Source organism: Saccopteryx bilineata, chromosome 2 (genome assembly GCF_036850765.1).
Source record: "Saccopteryx bilineata isolate mSacBil1 chromosome 2, mSacBil1_pri_phased_curated, whole genome shotgun sequence".
Classification (NCBI taxonomy): Eukaryota; Metazoa; Chordata; class Mammalia; order Chiroptera; family Emballonuridae; genus Saccopteryx; species Saccopteryx bilineata.
In genome coordinates this window covers 182920884-182945541 of record NC_089491.1, presented here as the reverse complement: position 1 = coordinate 182945541, position 24658 = coordinate 182920884, and the positions used below count along the sequence as shown (strand labels likewise).

General features: G+C 41.3%; 1 protein-coding gene and 1 pseudogene across 2 annotated transcripts in view; both read left to right on the top strand.

The window, feature by feature from the left end:
• TAFA2 (TAFA chemokine like family member 2) overlaps window positions 1–24658 on the top strand; it is a 574649-nt gene that overhangs the window by 247060 nt on the left and 302931 nt on the right. The window lies entirely within an intron of this gene.
• The window catches only part of LOC136323760 (Y-box-binding protein 1-like), a 67271-nt pseudogene that overhangs the window by 4953 nt on the left and 37660 nt on the right, over window positions 1–24658 (top strand).

The following is a 24658-nucleotide window of genomic DNA, read 5'->3' as shown; positions in this document are numbered from 1 at the left end:
CTGTTGACCTTGTGCTTTCTAAAATAAGCCTCCTTTCCTTCTTCCTTCTCCTCCTTCTTTTCTTCTTTTTAAAACTTAATTTGAAGAGTGTTGATCCACAGGGTGGGGAAGAGAGGTAAGAAATTCTAAATATATGAAGAGTACCTGGGACAGAAAAACAACAACAACAACAACAACAAAACACCCAAGCACTTTTTTTTCCTCACTCATTTACTGGTGGGAATATAGTCATTTTGTAAAGCAATCTGGTAGTGTTTAGTGAAATTATGTTAGCATATGCTCAATGACTACTCACCTCGGCCTAGGTATACCCCATAGAAAAACTCTAATGAAGGTAAAGGAATAGATTTGGTGATTATCTTTCTCTGTCATCTTTCTATTTTGGTGGTGTTGGAAGTGTACTTGAGAGAGGCAACAAAGATGTCTGACTACTAAACTAAGTAAGTGTGCACGATGTATACTTAACAAGAATACTTCAAAGCAACAAAGTAGATATAAGTAGAGCAACATGAGTAGATATTAATAACTCAGTTGGTTAGAATGTCATCCCCATACACCAAGGTTGTATCCAGTTCAGGACATTATTAGTTCAGGTCCCAGTCAGGGCACATACAAGAATCAATCAATGAATGCATAAATAAGTAGAACAACAAATCGATGTCTCTCTTTCCCTCTCCTTTCTTCTCTTTTCCCTTCCCTCCTTTCCCCCTCTTCTTCCTTTCCTCCTTTCCTTCCTCTTTCTCTCTAAAATCAATAAAAATCAATAAATTAAAAAAGAACCTTGATAGGTGTTAAGAAATTTAAAAAAGAAAATATGAGATGCATAGTGTAACACGTTTTTATAAAATAAACACATTCATACAAGTTTATTATTTTTATATAGATATGGGCATATTTAAGGATGTATAGCAAGCAGTTTAGGAGTGGGGGACAATGTGACAAGGGAGGATTAGAAATAAATTGGAATTTAAACTAAAACAAGAGAGAGGCTTTACAATGCTATGAACTGAGGAATATAATTAACTCACTTTCTTGCACCTAAGGTTCAAAGACAAGGGAAAGTCATGCTGTATTATTTGGAAATTAGAGTCTTTTCTGATTCTACAATACTGTATTGTGATTCTAAGGACATATTTCTATGGAAGAAAGAGTAGCTGGGAGTAATTCACAATTTATTAGCATGAAATATCCTGTAAAAAAAAAACTATGAGAGAAAATGACAAACTGTTTTCTAAATTAGCATTATAAATCATGCTGCCAATCAGTGTGGCATTTAAGGTATTCCTTTATAGGGTTGGTTAAGACTTGTCTGTGGGATATGGGGTGGGGATGGACATACAGGGCTGTTAATTTCTCCTATTTATTTATTTATTTATTTCCATGATGCTTCCTTTGGGAGACTTCTCTTCCAGTCTAGTTCCCCAGGTCTACATCTTTAACTGGTGTTGCATCCACCGGGTACGAGAACAAACGTCAAAGACTTTCAGGAGTTTAGATGTTACTTTATTGGCCAGTTTAACCTGTGCAGGGGCGAACTCCCAAGATGTCCGGAGACACCGTACTCACAAGGAGCTGCAAACGAGAGTCGCACCTGGTATTTACAGGTAGGTCCTTATATATTCTAAGTGAGCAAGCATTATACAGAAGCAGATGTGGCAGTTAGCTATTCACTAGGGAGGTCGCATGCAGCATAGCAACAGGGGTCGAAGCATAGCAACAGGGGCCGGGTTTAGCTTAGTGGCAAATTTTAAACATAAACTTCTTTGTTCTCAGCCTCACAGGGGCCCTATCAGCACTCCCTGTTCCTGCTCCTTCAATAGTTACACTCTGGCAGCCACAGCAGGGCCCTATCAGCATTCCCTGTTCCTGCTCCAAAATGTTACACTCTGGCAGCCACAGCACACCTCCCCGAATCTAACATCCCCCCATCTCTTTTGGGCATAAATCAAACCTTGATTCTTCATCAGTGGGGAGAATGGTGTAAGGTTGGGACAGAACCATTAACTTTTTTACATCTACCCTCTTCTTTATGAATGCAAGGAGCTTATTAAGGATTATTGGTCCAAAGGTAAGAGCCAATAAGAATAATAGGAGGGGTCCAGCAATTGCAGATATGAGAGTAGTTAACCAAGGAGAAGTCTTGAACATAGAGGCATACTAGCTAGGGCTGTCTTCTTCTAGGTTCCTATTCTTTAATCTGTTTGCAAGTATCTTGATATTCTCTCTAATTACTCAAGAGTGGTTAGCATAAAAACAACATTCTTCTCTTAAAGCAGCACACAGTCCTCCTTGCTCAAGGAGGGGGAGGTCTAGCCCTCTCCTATTCTGAAGGGCTACCTCGGCTAGGGAGTCTATTTGCTTCTCGAGGTATATTACCTGGTTTTGGAGAAGCGTAATATCTTTGGAGAATGTCTTGGATAGCTGTCTGAGGGTAAGTTCCCCTTGAATGAGGGATGCTGTCCCTACTGCTGCTGACCCTACAATTCCTATGGTAGCTATGATAGGAGTAAGGAGTGGAGCTCGTTTTGCCCGCCTCGGGGGAGCAACAAGAAATTTGGGGTTTCCCCCATACAGATATACCTGTGGAATAATATAAGCACTTACACAAAGTTCAGGATGAGTGGGGACTATACACTTGAAGATACCTTGAGTGCACACAAACTATAGTCCTTCAGGTGCCTTCGTTACTTTTGGGCCCTCTAGGGTGGCAGGTAGGGTTTCTTGGTTAAGGCAATAGTCACTGTAATTGGAATTACCTAAGGTGAAATTTGCCAGGAGGTAGCAGGTTCCTTTCCTAGGTGTTATTCTGTGCTATAACTGTGCTATCTGCTGTCCTGATTAAAACCTATTCCTGCAACTCTAGTCCCTTACTAAGTAAACAATAAAAAGTTATTAGTCCTAAGTGGAGGAGAAAGTGAGCTTTAGAGGCTCTCCAGGGGTCTGCTTGACTTGCCATCTCCGAGATCCTTCGTTGGGTGGTTGGGCCGGCTTCACGTGGGAGAGGTGGATCCAGTAGGGCTTTTCAGCTATCTTAATAGCTGTGGGTGTACTCAGGGTCACCTGGAACGTTCTATTCTACCGCGGCTTAAGGTTGCCCCCTCTGTGGTTGAGAATCCACACCTACTGTCCAGGCTCCGGTGGCTCCAGTAGTCGGGAGCTGTGTTCCGCATTCGATTGGGCTGATCTCTGGAGGGCCTGCACCTCACTTCTGATGTGTTGCAGGGCCTGCAAGGACTTGAGGAAATTATGATTAGAAATCTCTAGTTCCCTTCTGGTCAATTGAGGTACAAGGGACACAGGTTGCCCAAATAAGATTTCATAAGGGGTCCATTTATTGAGATAGGGGGTACATCTGGTTCTAAAAAGGCAAAAGGGAGGAGCTCAACCCAGTTTTCGCCGGTCTCCCCTCTCAGCTTAATTATAGTTTCCTTCAGATTCCTGTTCATTCTTTCTACCTGTCCTGAACTTTGGGGCCTATAAATGCAATGCAATTTCTAATTAATACCTAACTTAGTGGATAATTCTTGAGATATCCTGGATATGAATGCAGGTCTATTGTCTGATCCTAGGGCTAGGGGAATGCTATATCTATTGTAGGTATGATTTCCCTTAATAAGACTTTGCAGACTGTGGAAGCAGCCTCTCCTCGCGTGGGGAATGCTTTCACCTATCCTGAGAAGGTGTCTACTAATACTAATAGATACTTATAACCTGACTTCCTAGGGGTCATCTCTGTGAAATCTATTTCCTACAGTTCTCCTGGAGTTTTCTCCAGATACCTCACAAAGGGGGGGGGTAGCTTTTTATTCTGTGCATTTACTCTGGCACAGATGCTGCACCTCGAGACAATGGAGTGGACAATATCCCTGATGTTGGGCCCTACATAATACTTCCTGATAAGTTGTTCTAGCTTGTTTTGTCCTAGATGAGTACTAGTATGAATATCTCCTACTATTTCTCTTACTATTCCCTGGGATAAATAGAGCCGGGAGTCAGGAAGCTCTATCTATCCCTGCTGATTTTTCTTCCCTTTCAACTGCATCCCTTCCTGCTCTTCTTCTGGGGAATATCTAGGATCCGGAGGTAGCGTTGGCTTAGGCAGCAGTGGCAGAAGGCTTTCTCGGTGGCCCAGTGGCTGCCTCTCTTTCAGCTGAGTCTGCTAGGTTGTTACCCTTTACAATAGGAGAGTCCCCTCTCTGGTGTCCTTTGCAGTGAATGATGGCAACTTTGGTAGGTAGCCAAATGGCGTTTAGGAGGGCAAGAATTTCATTGCGATTTTTAATGTCTTTTCCCCCTGCTGTCAGTAAGCCTCTCTCCTTGTATATGGCTCTGTGGACAAGGGCAGTGGCAAATGCATACCGGCTGTCAGTATAGATATCGGCAACTTTTCCCTCTGCTATCTGTAAGGCTTGGGTTAGTCCTATTAGCTCCGCCCTTTGTGCAGGTGTTCCTGCAGGCAGTGCTTTCTGCCACAGGACCTTATTTTCTGTGGTCACTGCTGCCCCTGCATGTCACTGTCCATCCTTAATAAAACTGCTCCCATCAGTAAAGAGGGTCAGGTCTGCCTTCCCGTATGCTTGATCCCTTAAGTCTGGGCAGGAGCCAGTCACTGTGTCAAGGATTTGTTTGCAACTATGGACCAAAGTGGAGTCCGGTATTGGCAACAGGGTTGCTGGGTTCAGGGCAGCAGTTTTGAGGAACTGAACAGATGGAAGGTTCAGCAGCTGAGCCTGATACTGCGATAGCTGTGCATTAGATAGCCAGGAGGTGCTCGTAGCACTTGCTCTACATAGTGTTCCCTAATGACTTTGATGTCCTGCCCTGAAGTTAATTTACTAGCCTCCTTGACTAGTATGGAGGTGGCAGTAAGTGCCCTCAGATGTGTTGGCCATCCCGAGGCTACAGGATCAAGTTTCTTGGACAGATAGGTGACAGGCCTCTTCTACAGCCCAAGTTCTTGGCTCATACCCCTAAAGCTACCCCTCCCTTTTCTGCTATAAATAGCTGAAAGGGTTTGGCTAGATCTGGCAGGGCCAAAGCTGGGGCAGTCACTAGGGCCTCTTTAAGCTCTTGGACTGCTTGCTTCTCCTTATCTGTCTATGTGAACTGCTCTTCCTTACCCCTGGTTAGTTCGTGTAGGGGTTTAGCTAGTTCTGCAAAGCCCAATATTCACAGTCAGCAGTATCCTACTGCACCTAGGAATTCTCGTACCTGCCTCTTGTTAGTAGGCTTGGGGATCTGCAAGACCGTCTGAATTCGCTGGCTGGACAATGTCCTTTGCCCTCCCTGTAAGTTATACCCCAAATAACTTACAGTTTGCGTCACAATCTGGGCCTTCTTGGCGGAGACTCGATACCCCATTCACCCGAGATCTTGTAGCAGGTCTGAGGTAGCTTCCTCACACTCTCCTTCGTCCTTGGCAGCTATGAGGATGTCATCCACATACTGGAGCAGTACGATCGATGGATGGGAGGAGCGGAAAACCTGCAGATCTTTGCTGAGGGCTTCATTAAAAATGGTGGGGGAATTCTTAAACCCTTGTGGTAGTCTGGTCCAAGTGAACTGCCCCATCTGTCTATTATCTGAGTCATTCTATTCAAAGGCAAAGATCTCTTGGCTCTGAGGCGCCAGGGGAATACAAAAGAAGGCATCCTTCAAATCCAGGACAGAATAATAGGTATGAGTTGGGGGCAATGAGCTCAGTAAGGTATACGGGTTGGGCACAGTGGGATGAATAGTCTCTATCTGCGCATTCACCTCCCGCAAGTCCTGGATCAGATGATAGTCTTGTCTCCCTGGTTTCTGGACGGGAAGCAACGGGGTGTTCCAGGCTGATTGGCACCTTCGGAGGATGCCTGCCTCTAGTAGGCGTTGCAAGTGCCGGGTGATTCCCTGTCTAGCTCAGGCTGGGACTGGGTACTGCCTGATCCTAACCAGTCTAGCAGTGCTAAGCAGTTGCACCAGGACAGGTGGTTGGTGAGCGGCCAAACCTTGGGGGTTGGTTTCTGCCCAAACCTCAGGTACCTGGGCATGCAGGGTGTCTGGAACCCCTTCCTCAGCCTCCTTACCTTCTAGGATGGTGGCAGGTAAGTGTTCTTCAGACAGTGGGACAGTTACTTCCATGCTGACCCCTGCCTCTTTGTTCCCCATAGGGCTTTCCTCCCATCGGAAGGTTATGGTGGCCTGAAGTTTCTGCAATAAGTCCCTTCTAAGCAGTGGGTAAGGGCAGTCTGGAATGACTAGGAAAGAGTGGGTGATGGTGCCTCGACCTAAGTCAGTAATTCTTGTGGTGGCCCATGGGTAGGCTTCTGCTTTGCCCATTGTCCCCATTATCTTAGTAGTTGCCTTCTGCATCTGGTGCTGTGGTTTCTTTAGGACTGAATAGGTGGCTCCCGTGTCGACTAGGAAGTCTAATGGTTTTCCTTTGACTGTTAAGGTGACCATGGGCTCCTGGGAGCCGACGGGAATGAAGCCCTAGCCCCGTCAGTCTAAGATTTAAAGCAAGACCTCTGGGGCTTGTTTTGGCCTCTGGCTGTCGGCCCTCAACTTTGGGCACTCTCTCTTCCAGTGTCCTTTCTCCTTGCAATAGGCACATTGATCCTTGTCTATTCGCTGTCCTTGGCCCTTCCTCTATCCCCCTTTTCCTTTGGGGGGAGGTTTCTGAGCAGCAATCAGGATCTTGGCTACCTCCTTTGCTCTTCTGACCTCCGAATCATCCCTGTTAATATATACTTTCTGGGCTATTTCTAATAGCTTACTCCTATTCTCTCCTTCAAATCCCTCTATCTTCTGAAGCTTATTCCTAATATCTGAAGCGGCCTGAGTCACAAAGGCTATATTTACTAGTCTTCTGTTCTCTTCTGCCTCAGGATCTAGAGGGGTATATACTCTATAAGCCTCTATGAGTATTTCTAGAAAGGCTGCTGGGGATTCCTCTCTTCCCTGGATGACTTCACTTACCTTGCTAAAGTTGGTTGGCTTTCTAGCTGCTGCCTTGAGCCCCCTCAACAGAGCCCGGCGATACTGGAGGAGCGTGTCCCTTCCCCCAGTGCTATTAGGGTCCCAGGTAGGAGGTTGAGATGGGAGAACATCTTCTATTTCCCTTCTTCCCTCCCGAGTTTCCCTTTCTTCTCCCAATACCGCCTTAGCAGCTTCTCTTTATTATTCTTTCCCTTTCTTCTGAAGTGAAGAGGGTTTGTAAAATCTGCTGACAATCATCCCATGTGGGCTCATGGGTCCTAAAAATGGTCTTAAGGAGAGATATTAGTCCCTGAGGATTCTCGGAAAACGGGGGATTCTGATGTTTCCAATTGTATAATTCACTAGTGGAAAAAGGCACATAGATGAGGTGAGGAGGTGCCCGTGGGCCAGCATCTGGTGCCGGTGGCACCTCCTGGAGAGGCAAAATGGCTGCTCCTCCCAGAGAAAGAGGCAAAATGGCTGCACCTCCCAGAAAAGGAGGCAAAATGGCTGTATCTACCCATACATCCAAATACAGGTATTGGTCTGGGTGGGGAGCCTTATAGACTTTGGCTCTGACAGCAAACAAAGTTGAAAGGTCAAAAGTGCCCTCTGTGGGCCATCCCACATTAAATGTAGGCCATTCCAGCTGGCTCAAGGTCTGGAGGAAACCTGGACTCGGCTGCGGACCTCTGTACCCCTGAGCTCTCTTCTGGAAATCAGAAAAATTCTTCAACAGGCACTCGAGCGGGGATCCCAGCACAGACTCCTGTTGTCCTATCCTAGATGACTCAGGAATAATGAGAAAGGGTAGGATACAGGCAACACACACTATTAACACAAGGAACACACTTGTCTCTCTCACATTCAACTCAGTCATTCGAGCTCAGACAAAACGCAGCACAGCGTGGCACAAAAAGGATTCCTGATGTGCCCGGTCACTCCTAAAGTTAACAAATTCAAATATCCAAATTTCAGAGAGCGGTGTCCTGCTTCTGAAAGCCCTGGGTAGGTTACCGGCAGTGTTCCACCTACTACCTCAGGATTGTGTGTCCGGAGCCCAAAAGCCAAACCAAATGAGGATCCTCCGTGAATACTTACTCAGCTCGAGCTGTCCTTCTGGTCTCTGACCCAAAACTCCGCCGAGGGAGAATCCCGGGCAAGCCCCCAAAAATGTTGCATCCACCGGGTACGAGAACAAACATCGGAGACTTTCAGGAGTTTAGATGTTACTTTATTGGCCAGTTTAACCTGTGCAGGGGCAAACTCCCAAGATGTCCGGAGACACTGTACTCACAAGGAGCTGCAAACGAGAGTCACGCCTGGTGCTTACAGCTAGGTCCTTATATATCCTAAGTGAGCAAGCATTATACAGAAGCAGATGTGGCAGTTAGCTATTTGCTTGGGAGGTCGCATGCAGCATAGCAACAGGGGCCAAAGCATAGCAACAGGGGCCGGGTTTAGCTTAGTGGCAAATTTCAAACATAAACTTCTTTGTTCTCAGCCTCACAGGGGCCCTATCAGCACTCCCTGTTCCTGCTCCAAAATGTTACACTCTGGCAGCCACAGCACGTCTCCCCAAATCTAACAGCTGGCCTCTGTCTAGCTGCTGTTATTAGAGTGATGAAACTGCCCTGGTGGGGGCACTGTTGTGCTCTTATTTTGTCAAAATAGTGCTTTTCTCTTTGAGATTGGTTTTTCTTTTCTTTCTTTCATTTTCTCTGTTTTTTCCCTAACTTTCTCCACAAGAATAGTGCTTCCTTTTCCAATTTTGCTGACACTTTATCCAGTTCAGGACATTATCTGGGCAGTACATCAGTGAGTTGCTGGAATATATATGATCTCACTCCTGCATTCTTCCTATGCCTTAGCTCAGGGGTCCCCAAACTTTTTACACAGGGGGCCAGTTCACTGTCCCTCAGACTGTTGGAGGGCTGGACTATAAAAAAAACTATGAACAAATTCCTATGCACACTGCACATATCTTATTTTAAAGTAAAAAAAACAAAACAAAGTGGGAACAAATACAATATTTAAAATAAAGAACAAGTAAATTTAAATCAGCAAACTGACCAGTATTTCAATGGGAACTATGGGCCTGCTTTTGGCTAATGAGATGGTCAATGTGCTCCTTTCACTGACCACCAATGAAAGAGGTGCCCCTTCCGGAAGTGCGGTGGGGGCCGGATAAATGGCCTCAGGGGGCCGCAGTTTGGGGACCCCTGCCTTAGCTATATAGAGTCACTTGGATTTTAGCACTTTTAAAATAGAAAGGGTGAACTTATGCTGCCAGCTTTAAATCCTGAAATGATGATATGGTAGCTGAATCAACATTTCACTAAATGTTCTCTCTTTGACTTTGTTCCTTCTTTATTCAGGTGATAAAATCTAAAACCCATGACTTTTGAGATGTTCTTCAGTGGCTTAATTATAAGGCCTTCACTGAAGGTCTCCTTTCCTTGTTTACCCAGTAAGGCAGCTCTTACTTTTACCATATGCAAATTGTGCTTAGTTATTGGTTCCTCAAACGATAATTACTATTTATCTAATTATGTGGTAAGTACTATGCAGTGTCAGCATAATTAAACAATGTATAATTGCATAGTAACTGTGGTATTTTGGGGGAGTTTGTGTGACCAGGATTCATTTTAATGATAATTCATTTGATACTAAAAGAGAATAGCATCAAGTTATTTGTAGGAAAATGGCAAATGCCATTTAGTTTCACATTATAACCTATCATAGTTTAGCACTGAAGAAGCAAAGTGTATTCTCCCGTGAAAATGAATTTCACACACTTGCCTGATCACTGGAGAAACCAGGCCCTTGGTTTTTCTGACCTGGAAGGAGGCAGTTGCAAGTGTTCAGTGAGGAAATATTGATCACCTCCATGTGTGCCCAGTTTGAAAAGCAAGGCAAATGTAGGCAGGAATGGGCAAGATTTAGCAAGCACACAGCTCATGCTCACTTGGGACATCAGTTGTTACAGTTTCTTGAAGTTTGGTACATGGACTACTGGCCCCAGTCTCTGGGGGGACTTGGAGCATAGGAGGGGGTTCTTGTCAAAAGTCAATTTTTGGGCTCTACCTCTTCCCCCCTCAAGAGGTTCTAACTCAGTCTAGAGTGAGGCCCCCAAATCTGCCTTTTATCCATGTAGACTTGAATGTCTGTCAAGTGAATCCAATGCATATTTAATTTTGAGAGATGCCAAACACCTAGAGAACCCTCAGATTTGATGTGTGCGGTATATATTTGGACACCCGGGGGCTGTTTCTTCTTCAGTCCCCTCACCTCCAAGTACTTCTGTCTAATATAGGTGTGTGCCACCCCCCTTCTCATATAGTTATCTTCCTCCTATTCAATTTCAAAACACATTTTTATTTTGGGACTTATTAAGCCCCCAATTCAAGTACTTGTCACAAAATATTGAGACATCAATAGGTGTGTATGTTGAAATGTGGAGCGTGATGAATATGATACATATAGATAAGGATCTTGGACTCACCAAATTCATTTGGAAGACATTTGGAGAAGATGCTAGGTCTTTCGGAGATCTTCATTCAATTCTGCTTTCAAAATAAGTGTTAATTTAATCGAGCAATTACTCAGGTAGGTCAAGTATTTTATATTCATTATCCCTTTTACTCCAACATCTGTTAGGTCGTTCTGAGGAGGAAGCCAGGCCAAGCATGGGGATAAAACAATTTATTGGGGCATCTACAAATAGCTAGGCTGAGACCCTAGTGGCGTCAGCCCCAAGTGTCAGGGGATTCAAGCCTTTATAGGGTTAGTGAACAAGACTGGCTGGGTGGTTAGCCTTGACGGGGAGTCCTGGGACAGGGTGATGGGTGCTCACTAGCAACAGGGTGTTTAGATAAGTGAGGGGAGGAGACGACAGGAACCTCCTTGGAGCTACGTCACTTCAAGTTTCTCCTGGCAAATTGAGGTTTTGATAAGGGGCCCTGGACCTGAACCTGACAACAGCCTCCTTTAGAGAAAAAATATTGTTACTTATTTTTACATAGGAAAATGGGTCTCAGAGAAGCTATGTAACTTTCCCAAAGTCACACATACTTCATACATATCATTGCTAAGCAAAATCTCAATAATTCTGCTGTGGGAGAGGAAGAATAATTTTTCCTCTACCTTTCTAGGTTGTTGGCTGAGACACCCACTATAATAAAAAAATGGATTGACAGATGAAAGACTAACAGAAGTTCACTAACATATATACCTCCTGCATACATATACATGGAAGATACCCAGGAAAATGGAGTAACTCCCCCCAATGGCCCAAGCCACCACTCTAAATATTATCTCTAGCTAAGGGCAAAGAAGATGTTGGGGAAAGGGTGGGGGGCTCCAGTTATGAGGGGTTACCAGGCAAAGCACACCAATCAAGGATATAGTTGTTATGCAGACTTAAGTCCATGCCTTCTCCATTGATAAGAATTTCTAGCAATTTAGAGTCCTCTTCCAAGCACAGAGAAGGAGGCACTCTTATAAATGGAGATTTTCCTATAAATATAAGTTCTCAGTTTTCAGAGCTTTCCTTATGTCTACTGTTTATTATAATTCATCAGCCTAAAATAATCCTTATGCCAAGGTGACATATTTTGGGGGCAAATTTTGCTCTCCACTGCTTCTGAGGACTTTGATCAATGTCCAAGTTGTAGGAATATTTTCATGATTCTTATAAACAGAATTATTCATCTAAAAGAAGGCAAATCTTTAATCTGTTGCAATCTGTGTCATGATTTCCTTCCTATCCTCTTTCTGTTCATCCGTCCCCCTTCACCCCCCCCTCCCCCAGCCAAAGGATGTCTGAGAACTGATTGAAGAATGAGGACACCACTGTGTTTGCATTATAAGAGCCTGGCTGAAAGAAAGACAGCTGTTTGCAAAAGTGGCTATTTTGCTTTGATTTATCTTATGGTGAGAGACACAAAGAGGAAGAATGGCTGCATATCCTGGGAAAGGACAAGGACCTGTAGGATGAAGTGAATGCAACAAAGAGAAAGCTAGGCTTTTAAACAGGAAGACAATTTTACTTCATTGGTTTACCACTGTAAGACATACAAATGTAATTTTATTCTTTTAGAGGCAGGTACATGGGTTACTAAATGAGTTTTACAAAAGAGGAGGTTTCAGTATGAGAGGCCTAGCTGACAGCAGCACATCTATTATCTGATCTTAGCAATGGAAACCACCAAATTCAGCACACACTTTACGAACAGCACCAAATAGGAAAGTCAAACAATAAGGTATCTTTGTTTCATAATTTGTAAGAAAACTCTATAATATTTCTAGCATGAATACAAAAAGCATAGACCATCTTTCAGGGAAAGAGATAAGTAACATTAAAAATATTAATTCTGTATTAGCAACTTGGAAACATTTTAAAATGTGAAGACAAAATATGTTATTTATCCAAAATTCTTACTAAGAGGAGAATGAAATGCTGATCACATCAACCATTTAATAAGGTTTATACAGAAGAGTTTACTTGACTCTTTCATTTGGGATTTAAGTATACGTAGTTGATAATGCAAATTAATGTGAAAAGTTGCAAAATGTTTTGTGCTTACAATGATTTTTAACTTATCTTATTTACTTTATAATTGGATTATAATACCCATTGCTGACCACTGTGAACGAGAAGAAAAATTTCCTTCTTGTCTCTCTTAGTTCTTCTGGCTGGTCTAATAAGCAAATTAACATGAGACTTATTAACAGGAGAAAATAACCAAATTTAACTACATATGTACATGTGTATATACATAAGAATTTGGGACCCAAGGACAGTTGAGGTTTTTATGCCATTCTGGATTAAGAAGGAGGCAGGGGTCTGGGACTTCAAAGGGAAAGCAGGTAAATAAAAAAGAGCAAACATTTGATAAACAAATTCTTCCTGGACCATCCAGAAACAACTGACATAGAAAGGAATCTAACAGACTCTATATTTCTCCCTGTCTGCCACACTTGGGTCATGTCACAGAGGACAGCTTCCTTCTATGAACAGGTTTTTCTATCTAAATACCTTTAGGCTGGTAAGGAGGGAAAAAAGCTCTTCTTGAATTTGTTGTGGCCCTGGCAGGTTGGCTCAGCGGCAGAGCATCAGCTTGGCATGTGGAAGTCCTGGGTCGATTCCCAATCAGGGCACACAGGAGAAGTGCCCACCTGCTTCTTCGCCCCGCCCCTCCCCCTCTCCCTCCTCCTCCTCTCTCTCTCTTCCTCTCCTGCAGCCATGGCTCAATGGTTCAAGCAAGTTGGCCCCAGGCACTGAGGATAGCTCCATGGCCTCACCTCAGGTGCTAAAACCCAAGCAATAGAGCAGCGGCCGCAAATGGGCGAGCATCGCATATAGGAGGCTTGCCTGGTGGATGCTGGTCAGGTCGCATGTGGATCTGTCTTCCTTTCTGACTCTCACTTAATTAAAAAAAGAACTTGTTGGGCCTTGCTTGTCTTTAGCTTGAAATAATCTGCAGCCATTGTGGCACATTCTGGGGGGACTAACCAGCTTAAAATAATCAATATCCCTGGAAAAGCTCTTCCTCACCAGATTTAGAGTAAAAGCTCATATAGGTGATTACTGTGTGATTCCTAATACTTGCTAGGAGTACAGATTTTTAAATTTATTTAATTTATTATTTTTTAGAACTTTTCAATTACAGTTGATATTTAAGAACATTTTATATTAGTTTTAGGTGCACAGCAGAGTGGTTAGATATTTGTATAATTTTCAAAGTGACTCTCACCTTCCCCCAACAAGTCTAGTACCCAGCTAGCATTATACATAGTTATTTATAATATTATTGACAAATTTTCTAGGCTGTACGTTGTATCCCTGTGATAATTCTGTAACTACCAATTAGTACTTCTCATTTCTTTACCTTTTTCACCCAATCCCCCACCCTCCCTCTCATCTGGCAACCCTTAACCTCTTCTCTGTATCTAAGAGTCTGTTTCTTGTTTTGTTTGTTTGTTTTTAGCGAGAGAGATAAACAGGGACAGACAGACTGAAAGGGAGAGAGATGAGATGCATCAACTCATATTTGTGGCACCTTAATTGTTCGCTCATTGCTTTCTCATATGTGCCTTGACCCGGGGGCTATAGCAGAGCCAGTGACTCCTTGCTCAAGCCAGCAATTTTGGATTTCAAGCTAGCAACCTTTGGGTTTCAAGTCACAAGTCAGTGGCCGTGGAGTCATGTCTATGTTCCCATGCTCAAGCCACTGCACTCCAGCTTGTGAGCCCATGCTCAGGCTGGTGACTCTGGGTTTTGAACCTGGTTCCTCAGCATCCCAGGCAATGCTCTATCCACTGTGCTACTTTATGGTCAGGCTGTTTATTTTCCATTTTAAAAAATGAAAAGAGTTCTGGGAATGGACAGTGGTGATGGTTGCACAACAATGTAGGTGTACTTATTGCCACTTAACTGAAACATGGTTAAAATGGTAAATTTTATGTTTCATTATATCTTATCACAATTAGAAAAATAGAGTAAATATTCTCTAGAGCCTGGAGGAGGCCCTGGCTCTTCCATTCATCAACTGAGTGACCACGAGCACACTTTTTAAATTCTTAAAGAACTTGTTCCCTACAACGAAAACTGGTTCTACACATGAGCTGCTTCTGCAGTACCTCCAGGGTACTGTGCTCAGGCTGGCTTCATGACTAAGCTCAAGGGAGGAGGGCAGGGAAATGGTGTCACTTCTAGCCACTTTAGCAGAGACTCCAAGAGTGTGGTCTGCCAGGTCCTCCAGGCCCTGGAGTGGCTAAAAATGGTGGTATAGGACCAGGTTGGGGTCCACAAACTGACATGTCAGATCTGGACAGAATGTCTGGACAGGTGGCAGTTGCCAACAAGAAGCTTTAGAACAAATGATGCTGGGTTAATAATTTGCCTCATTCCTTAAAAACACTGTTTTTATGATTTTTTAATTTTCAAAGTTATGTGTGTTAAAAGATAAAACATATTAAACATTTTGAATTTAATTGAGCAATAATCAGTTCTAATCTGGCGGTGCCACACTAGAAATGATTAGGAGTCATTTATTTATGATTTCACTTATATGTGGACTTTAATGAACAAAATAAACTAACAAAGCATAAACAGACTGAAAGATACAGAGAACAGTCTGACAGTTGTCAGAGGGGAAGGGGGCTGGGTGAAAAAGGTAAAGGGATTAAGCCAAAGAAAAAGACAACCTCATGGACACAGACACTAGTATGATGACTACCAAAGGGAAGGGGGTGAAGGGAGGGAGGAGAGGACAGAGGGAGGATCAATTGGGTGGAGGGAGACTGGGGTGGTGAACACACAATACAATATTCAATGATGTATTATAGAATTATACACTGAAGTCTATATAATTTTATAAACCAGTATCACCCCAATTAAAAAGAAAGGCTGAAGGTATGGAAGCAAAGAAAGGAAATTATTTGATTGGCTATAGCTTAAAGCCTAGTTGGCTATTTGTGATTGGCTGTCCTGAGGTTTTGTTTTGTAATTTAAAGGTATTTATAGGCTTAGATTTGAGTCTGCTTACCTATTCCACCATAGCCTTGGAGCAGGGGTCTCCAAACTAGAGCCTGCGGGCTGCATGCAGCCCCCTGAGGCCATTTATCCGTCCCCCGCCGCACTTCCGGAAGGGGCAACTCTTTCATTGGTGGTCAGTGAGAGGAGCACTGTATGTGGCGGCCCTCCCACGGTCTGAGGGACAGTGAACTGGCCCCCGTGTAAAAAGTTTGGGGACCCCTGCAGAGCTACCAAAGTCTAGTGGCCTCCTTGCTTAATTAATTTAACAGTAACAACTCCAATTATTAGAAGAAGCATCTTGCCTTTTGATTGGGTAACTGGTGAGTCCAATAGTGGCTCAATGAAAAAGTTAAAAAGAGACATCATCTTTAATTTTTTCATCTATAAGAGAGTATTCCAAGCCAACAAAGAGGGAAAGTGATTTTTAAAGGTTTGCCTCTTGATTCCCTCTTGATGGTTAGGGTAAGACTACCAAAGTCTAGAATTCCCCTAAGTCTGCATTAGAAAATCTGTGGATAATTTTGAAATCTGTTGATACATCTGGCTTTGGCATTTGTAATAACTATACTGCTCACAAAAATTAGGGGATATTTTATTGCTTCATGTTTATTTTGAAATATCCTCTAATCTTTGTGAGCAGTATACTATATCCTCCCCAAATGACTGGCTGTCTAGATGTTTGCACGTAACTTTGTCTTAAGCATATCCTGTCAATTGGTAGTGCATGCCTAGCTGTTGCTTAGATAAACTGGTGATAACTAAGACATTTTTTTTTAAACCAGGCAGTCAATTTGCAAAAGTAAAAAAAAAAAAATGAGAAATGACTTTTTATTTATGTAGCACACAGTTGGTTTTTTTTTTTTCACCACAGGTGTAATGCTGGTAGCTGAGGCCAGGCAGGTCCACATTGGATTCGGGCAGACGGTAGAAAATCTGCGGAGCTGGAAAGGGTTGGGCCATTCTGCTTAATAAAGTCTCACAGTGGGGACAAGCACACAGGCAGGGGAAACCTCCTCTCAGGCAAATTTACAGCAAACTGGACCCTCACAGTGGTGGGCAGGCAATCTGCGAATCAGCCATCCCCCTGAGCGCAAGCACTCACAGCCTTACATAGGCCACCCACACGTGGTGCTGCCACATGTTCACGCACCAATCAGGCAAAAGGCTTGCAGCCGATAAACCAGTGAGCAAACCTAACACAGCTGTCCCACAACAGGAAACTGCATTGATAAATAATTTAAATACTAGTCTCTCTGCAAGTCTTTAATCACATGTACTGTGATTACATTCTGCTGCGACTGGATACATTCTGCTGCGAGATTTGCTACTGTAACAGTGTGAATTGCACTTTTAATTTGTCTTCCCATCTGACAGCACATCTAATTATACTTTATAAAATCTGTTTTAAATGATACTTAAACCATTGAAAGATATTTACAGAAAAACAAAGATTAAATAAACATTTAAAATGATATCATCGGCTGACCAGGTGGTGGTGCAGTGGATAGAACATTGGCCTGGGATGCAGAGGACCCAGGTTCGAAACCTTGAGGTCACCATCCAGCTTGAGCACAGGGTCTCCAGCTTGAGCATGGGATAATAGACATAACCAGATGGTTGCTGGCTTGAAGCTCAAGGTTGCTGCCTTGAGCAAGGGTCACTCACTCAGCTGGAGACACCCCCCCATCCCCGGTCAAGGCACTCATGAGAAAGCATCAATGAACAGCTAAGGTGCCACAACAAAGATGCTTCTCATCTCTCTCCCTTCCTATCTGTCTGTCCCTATCCATCCCTATCTCTCCCTCTATCTCTCTTGCTAAAAATATATATATCAAATCATCTTAATTCAGCTACCCTTTGGGTTGCATTTGAAATGTAATAATCATTTTGTTCTTACTGAACTAATCTTCAACCAAAGCAATGTGGCTAAGAACTACTGATTAGAAAGGTAGTGAGAGATGAGAGATGACATAACCTTTCCTTGCTTTGAAGTTATTCAGTCACTTAATTTACATATTTGAGTATTTGGAAACCTTTTTCTACCACTAAAATTCTTTCCGAATTTTCTCAATTACACATTTGACAATAGTAGTGAATAGGATAGGAGCATATTCTGTTAATGATACAGAGATGGATTCAATCGCACATCTCTGACTTAATGGCAATAGGTTCCAATTCTTTTTCTCCCTTTGTCTTATTTAGTCTTTTCCTGTTTCTGCCCTGATTTTTAATATTGTTAACATAGTAGCTGATCTACTTACTAAAGCATCCTTATCTTTACATAACACAGTTCACATTTTTTTCTTTTCTCCCTTCTTTTTATTTCAGCTTTCATACGAACTTTTATTGTAACAATGAAATTCTTCCAGACACATAGTGATTTTGATTACTATTACAAACCATCTTCTCATTTAAAGCATTGGTTCTCAAACCTGGAGGCTTAAAAAACAGTTTATGGCTGGCTCTCACCCCTCGGAGATTGTAATTTAATTAGTCTGGGGTACAGCTGGTTCTTACCCCTCAGAGATTGTAATTTAATTAGTCTGGGGTACAGCTGGGGTCTAGGGATTTTAGAACTGCCCAGCTGATTCTGATGTATATCGCAGTCTGGAAATGCTGTTCTCCAGGGCAGGTCAGGTTTCCTTTAAAGAGTTCTCTGTTAACACAGTAGTTGCTCACTAGTCTGCACATTGATATCACCTGAGAGCTTCAAAAAATAATGATGCTTATTACTCACCCACAGAAGTTGAATAGCTCTGGATTTGGAATTTTAAACAATCCACAGTGGTTCTAATATGAAGACAAGTTTGGAAACTACTGTGTTAACCTATAATATAAAAAATAATCTGAATGATATTTTCTAAGAAAATCAGAACTCATGTGTTTGCAGCATGTAGTCATCTATGGAGGATGTGTACTTGATTAAAATAAGATATGCAATATTCTTTCCTCTAGACCAGGGGTCTCAAACTCGCGGCCCACAGGCCGCATGCGGCCCGCCGAACAATTTTGTGCGGCCCGCAGACTAATCCACGAAGTTCAAAATACTTTGGATAAAATTAAGTAAGCCTAGGGGCCTACTTGTATTTTTCATTTCTCTAGCATCCTAGCTAGATATTAGCTTAGTTAACAGCAGCTGTGATGCGAACTACAGTTTCTGGTCGTTTTGTGACACTGAGTAAACTGCATGTACGATTGTGCTTGTTGTACTGATTTTTTTTTTGTTTTCAACTGCAGTGAGAAAAGAGTTGTGTAACAGTTGCCTTTTGTAGACCTAGTGCGGCCCACCGAAGGGCTGTGATCTTGCTCTGCGGCCCACATGCTGAGTTGAGTTTGAGACCCCTGCTCTAGACTGTTAATGTTATATAAGTAAGAGGATTAGAGGCACTTATAATATTTTTGTAGTGCAGTTTTAATTTGCATTCATGTGTATGCTTCTTGGCAGAAGAAATGGACTCCAATGGACAGGATCTATAATCTGTCTTTAACAAAAATATGAAAACATGCATTTTCAATGGTTTGCTATATGTCTGAAAAGGAAAGAACAAATTGTTCTTTTATACAGTTCACATGAATAATTTTTATCGGTGTGGTGGTATGGTAAATGTTCTATTTTCTGGTACTAGTATTTGAATGGGATATTGAGGTATGTGGAAAAATAAAAAAAAAAGAATTATTTGATTTGGGTCAGTAGACTTTTGTGTAAGGTAGATTCTACTTCCCAATCATGTTTTAAACTCTCTAATCTAGTTGCCCCAGTTTTATGCTTACCTCTGTTCAAAAACGAAACAAAACAAAATTCAACTGAGTAAATTTAAAGATTAAATCGGATTTATTGAACGATTCGTGAATTGGGCAGTATCCAGTCTACCAAGCAGAAAGCTCTGAGGTGCTGTACAAAATGAAGGGCTTTTATAGGCAGAAGGGGGCAGAACAAGAAAAGAGTGGATTACCTCATTGCTCTCTGGCAGATGGACAGGAGTCTATCTGGCAGATTACCTCTGTAGTGCTGACTGGTTAAGATTCATTCTGCACAGAGGCTGAAGCTGCAGTTAGGTTAGGTATTAAGTCTTAGTTTGGTGATTTAGGCTTAGTACCGGTGATTCCAATTAGGCCTTATTTTGTTTCTTTTTTTTTCCTTTTAATACCTCCTACTTTCCCTAAGATAGTTCTTGAATGCTTCTTTCTTTTGGCTTCTCATCTGCTGCTGCCTGGCTGCTGCTCCAGATGATTTACTGCTGCAGTAATCTTAGTCTGTTTAAACTGTCTTCACTAACTAGTTTTTTCTTTTTTCTTAGGTACAAGTCATTTGATATTTTAGAAGTTATTCCACATGTTGTTCTTCCTCTGTTACAGATGCTTTCTCCTTTCCCTTTCCCATATCTAGCTTCCCAAAGCTTTTCAGACCCACACTCTTATACACTGCCCCTCAGGCAGGGTGTCGCCAAGAAAACAATTCACTCTTACTTTCTATGTGTGGAGACTTTAATACAAGGACCGAGAACTCATAAGACTTTGGAAGGCCTGGGAAAGGGAAATTATCACCACTTTGGTATACCTCTAAATTAAAATAATTTGATCAGTTTAATTTTCCTTCTCTATGGGCAATGTTGATGCCTTAGTTCAGCTGCTTGACCTTTTACTGGATATAACTTCTATTCCTCTATTAATTTCTCTTATTGTGAGAGCATAACAGACTTTGAATAGATTCAAGAGTATTGCATAATTCACCACTTTCTTTTCGTATATTTGACTCTTTCCCATTATTCAAGTCCCAGATAACTTTCCCTTCCACTTCTTTTTTTTTTTTTTTTCAGGAAGTTTCTGATCACCCTTTTCCATGTAGTTTTGAATGTGTGTTCTGTATTCATTATCTTTGTCTTTGATTTTCACTCCTTATTTCACCTTGCTTTTTATATCATCCTATTGTCTTTTCTTCTTTTAGGTTCATAATGGCATGTTTTGTTATATCCAGGGACTTTTTTTCAGTCTTCGTTTACCTAGAACTAATGGGTCACTGGATATTGTGGGTTACTATCTCATTTTTGAAATACAGGTACACCAGAAAAGTATTCTTCAGCATGCTATTTTTTAACCTATGTAGAATGAATCAGTGAGGACCCTTTTTCATCTCTTAAAATGCTCTTTGAATTTTTCTACCTTCCATTCCCAATGCCACCATTATATTGTGGGTGTTCATGATGACTTTTGTAGGAGTTTGCCAAATGATGCCTTTTAACTTCTGAGGTCACTTCTCAATGACCCCTCTCTACTGATCCATGGTAGGCACTTACTTCATGTTTGTTAACTAATAAATTATAGTAAGTAATTAATAGTGCTTCTGTTGTATCATTTTCTTTCAGAAGAACATAGTTTTGTTATTGCCAAACTTTCATTGTTACGAAGTTCTTCAGACTCTCAATTGATTTGCCATTTAATTCTTAACACTATAACTTCTGAAGAAAAATTTTATTTTGGCAAAACTGATTTATTTCTTATATCCAAGATATATTAACCCTCCTTTTTTTACTTAAATTTTGCCTATCTTTTTAAGCCAGTTTTCTTATTATATACAGTGTGTCCGTAAAGTCATGGTGCACTTTTGACCGGCCCCAGGAAAGCAACAAAAGATGATAGAAATGTGAAATCTGCACCAAATAAAAGGAAAACTCTCCCAGTTTCATACCTATTCAGTGCAGTTCTATGTGGGCTCACGCACAGATTTTTACGACTCCTTAGGTTGCTATCCCGTATAGCCTCTACAGACTCGTCACTGATTGATGGCCTACCAGAACGGGGTTTCTCCACCAAACTACCGGTTTCCCTCAACTGCTTATCCCACCGAGTAGTGTTATTCCTATGTGGTGGCGCTTTGTTATAAATGCGCATATATTCACATTGCACTTTGGTCATGGATTCGAATTTAGCAAGCCACAGAACACACTGAACTTTCCTCTGTACCGTTCACATCTCGACTGGCATGGCCGTGGGCTGCTCCGCTGTATACACGGTGTTACATCATCATCTGCACATGAGCACATACTGCCACATCATCCTACAGAGACTGGGAGGGTTTTCCTTTTATTTGGTGCAGATTTCACATTTCTGTAGTCTTTTGTTGCTTTCCTGTGACCGGTCAAAAGTGCACCATGACTTTACAGACACACTGTATAACGAATTACAGCTTCTGACATTGTGTTTTTTCTAGGTGGCCATTTTTTCTAACAGGTCCAGTATTTGGGGAACATATAATATTCAGATATAAATTTATTAAGAAAATTGGGTTCTTCTACCAATTTTCAGTGTTTGTAAATTTTATCGTGTGCCATTTTAGCCATTGTCAGTTTTATTCTTATTTGTTAACTACCGGTGATTTCCATTATCAGTTAAATGATTTTAAATTATTCTTTTTTATTCTTAGTCTCAAAATAAAAATAAAAGACATTGTATCATATATATGAATGAAAAAACAAAGGCACAGCAATTGAGTGTACGACTGGGTTAAAATAGCAGAATATAAATATTCGCAGGATGAATGGCAGAGTGCAACTTCTGCTTTGACTTTATGCTTCTAGCCCGGCTGTGAAGGTCTTTAAGAGTCTCTGACTCTTTGTTCCTTTTCTATCCTATCTCAGACCATACATCTTTATTTGCCTTTTGATTTAGCCATGGATTTTTTGACATCCTCTGAACATATTGCAACATAATTTTTTCATGTGTTTATGCCTCTGTCCTCACAGTGTCCTCTGTGTGAAACATCTCTATGTCTCCTTTGCCTTGTGAATTGCCTTCTACAAGGTCAAGTTCAAATCTGTGTTGAGTTCTAGATTCCTCAAGCTTAGTGACTATCTCCTTCCTTTGTGCTTTTATATCATTATTTTTGTATGCAAGTATTTACCACATTATGTTGATACATGTTTTCTCTACTAGACTGAGTTAATCAGGATACATCTTGATTTATTTTTCATGCAGTAGCTAGCAGATTTTTTTTAGCAGAGGTACTTATGTATGCATGCTTTATATATCTTACACAATGCATAAAATTAGAATTTCACAGCAGACCAGGTCCTATATATTTTTAAAAGTAGTCTAATAGCCATAAACTGGGCTGGGATTCTCCTCTTCAGTCATTGGTTATGTCTCCAGACAGTGTGTTAAATAGTCATTTTTCATATCCTTTGCATAGTCTTGCTAACAGATAGTGGGCTCCAAATTTAGGGGAATAAAGAGTTTAAAGTAGTTTTGAAAAAGGATCTTTTTAAAATCTCAAAAATGGTTAGTATATGAATATATTTTTTTCTTAATAATAAATGTATAAAGAATTTATTATTTGTGATAGCACCATTATACTGGAAATACTACAGTACACCATTGTCATAAAGATATTTCTTGACTTGAAATGCTTCCAATTTACATGGAAAGAAAGGGGAAAAGAATAATTTCTAAGTGTTTATTGTATGAGAGTCACTTTCCTTTGTATTTCATATACATAGTTCTTGTTAGTACTCATAATTATATTATTTCATTGATAAAAAAATGTGGCTCAAAGTGGTTAATGAACTCAATCAGGGCAACCTAGCTTGTGAGGGGCAGAGAAAGAATTTGAAACCACTATCTCTAAAGCCAGTGCTCTGTTCCAGATACCATCTCTATTAAATGTGTGAGTTCATAGTAAATGTATGCTAGGGCAAATTTCTTAACTATTTTTTCTCTATTAGTTTCCTAATATTGTTAATTGAAATACTTATCCTCATGCCAACTCAACGCATAGCATTGTTTCAATGATTGACTAAGATAATATGTGAAAAATGATTAGCACATTGATGGGGACAGCATAAACTCAAAACCTAGAAGCTATTGTGATTATGATCATGATTTATTTAACCAAACTGCCTCTGAAAAAATAAACAAGCCAAGCAGACCTGTAATAGCCAGACAAACACAAGGAGCTTGAAATGCCAAATGTGGGGTTTGAAATAGTGATGCTGAGGTTGAGGCCCATGTTGAGTGTCTCATATTTTTGTAGAGTGGTTTAGAATGAACAAGCAGCTTTCATGAGCATTACTAAGGCAGGCCATGATGCGTCTGAAGCACAAGCTTACTATACCACAATCTATACTGAGAATCCTAATGGAGCTCAAAGAAAGTGGTGCTGGGCTTGGAGAATGGAGTGAGTTAGAGAGAATTAGCATTACTGACAAGGTTATCATGTAAGTGCTTACAGAAGATAGGCTTTGTAAGTAAAATCGCATATTGAGCAGGCACTGGAATAAACAAGTTGTATATGGAAGAAGTCAATGAGATCAGCACAGCAGAAATGAAGTTTTGAGTATTGTATTTTCTAATTTTTAGCCATCTGCTCTGCCACTTAGAAGAGCAGCTAATATTTAATATTACCATTTAAAATGTAAATGATATGGTGTGATGATGTCCATTAAGTGAGGAATATGCAATGAACTAACCAGGAGACCTTATTAATTAGTGGTTGCCCACCATGACATTACCAGGCCAGGACCTAGATTGCAGACATGTGGGACTGCAGATCTGTGTATAGGCTTCATTGCTTGTGTGTGTATCATCTATGGACTCTTATATTCTTTACTGGAGAGTGGATGACTGTGGTGAAGAGATCATCTTTATCTTCTCTCCCCATTGATATGCTACTACTCCAAAGCAGGAACTCTGGAAGTTCTGGCTTATCAGTTTACTTTCTTCTGATATATTTTTACACCTCCTGCCACTTCTTGATTGCTTTTCAGTTTTTGAATTGAAGTGTTTGGTATTTTAAAGGACCAGACTCCTGTGAACTTTGTTTTGAGTGATTCAAGGTGTTGGTTCATCTTTTACTTCACTTGCCAACACCATGTATTATTATAGATTGAAAGAACCGTGCCAGCCTGTCAGTACTTTTCAATATAACGTATGTGTTATGCTGCACGTGTTCCATTGACCTATAGAAGGAACAATGGGGCTTTAGTGTGTTCTTTAGAAGCAAATTATTGCACTAGATACATAATGGATGGCCACTGGATTCTCTTTAATGTGTTGTTTACATTTAATTTATGGCATTTGAGAACATTGAACTTCCTCTGGCACTGGACCTCTGTAGACCATGGATGGTTATTTTCAGTGTCTATGTCACTTCTTGGGAGCAGG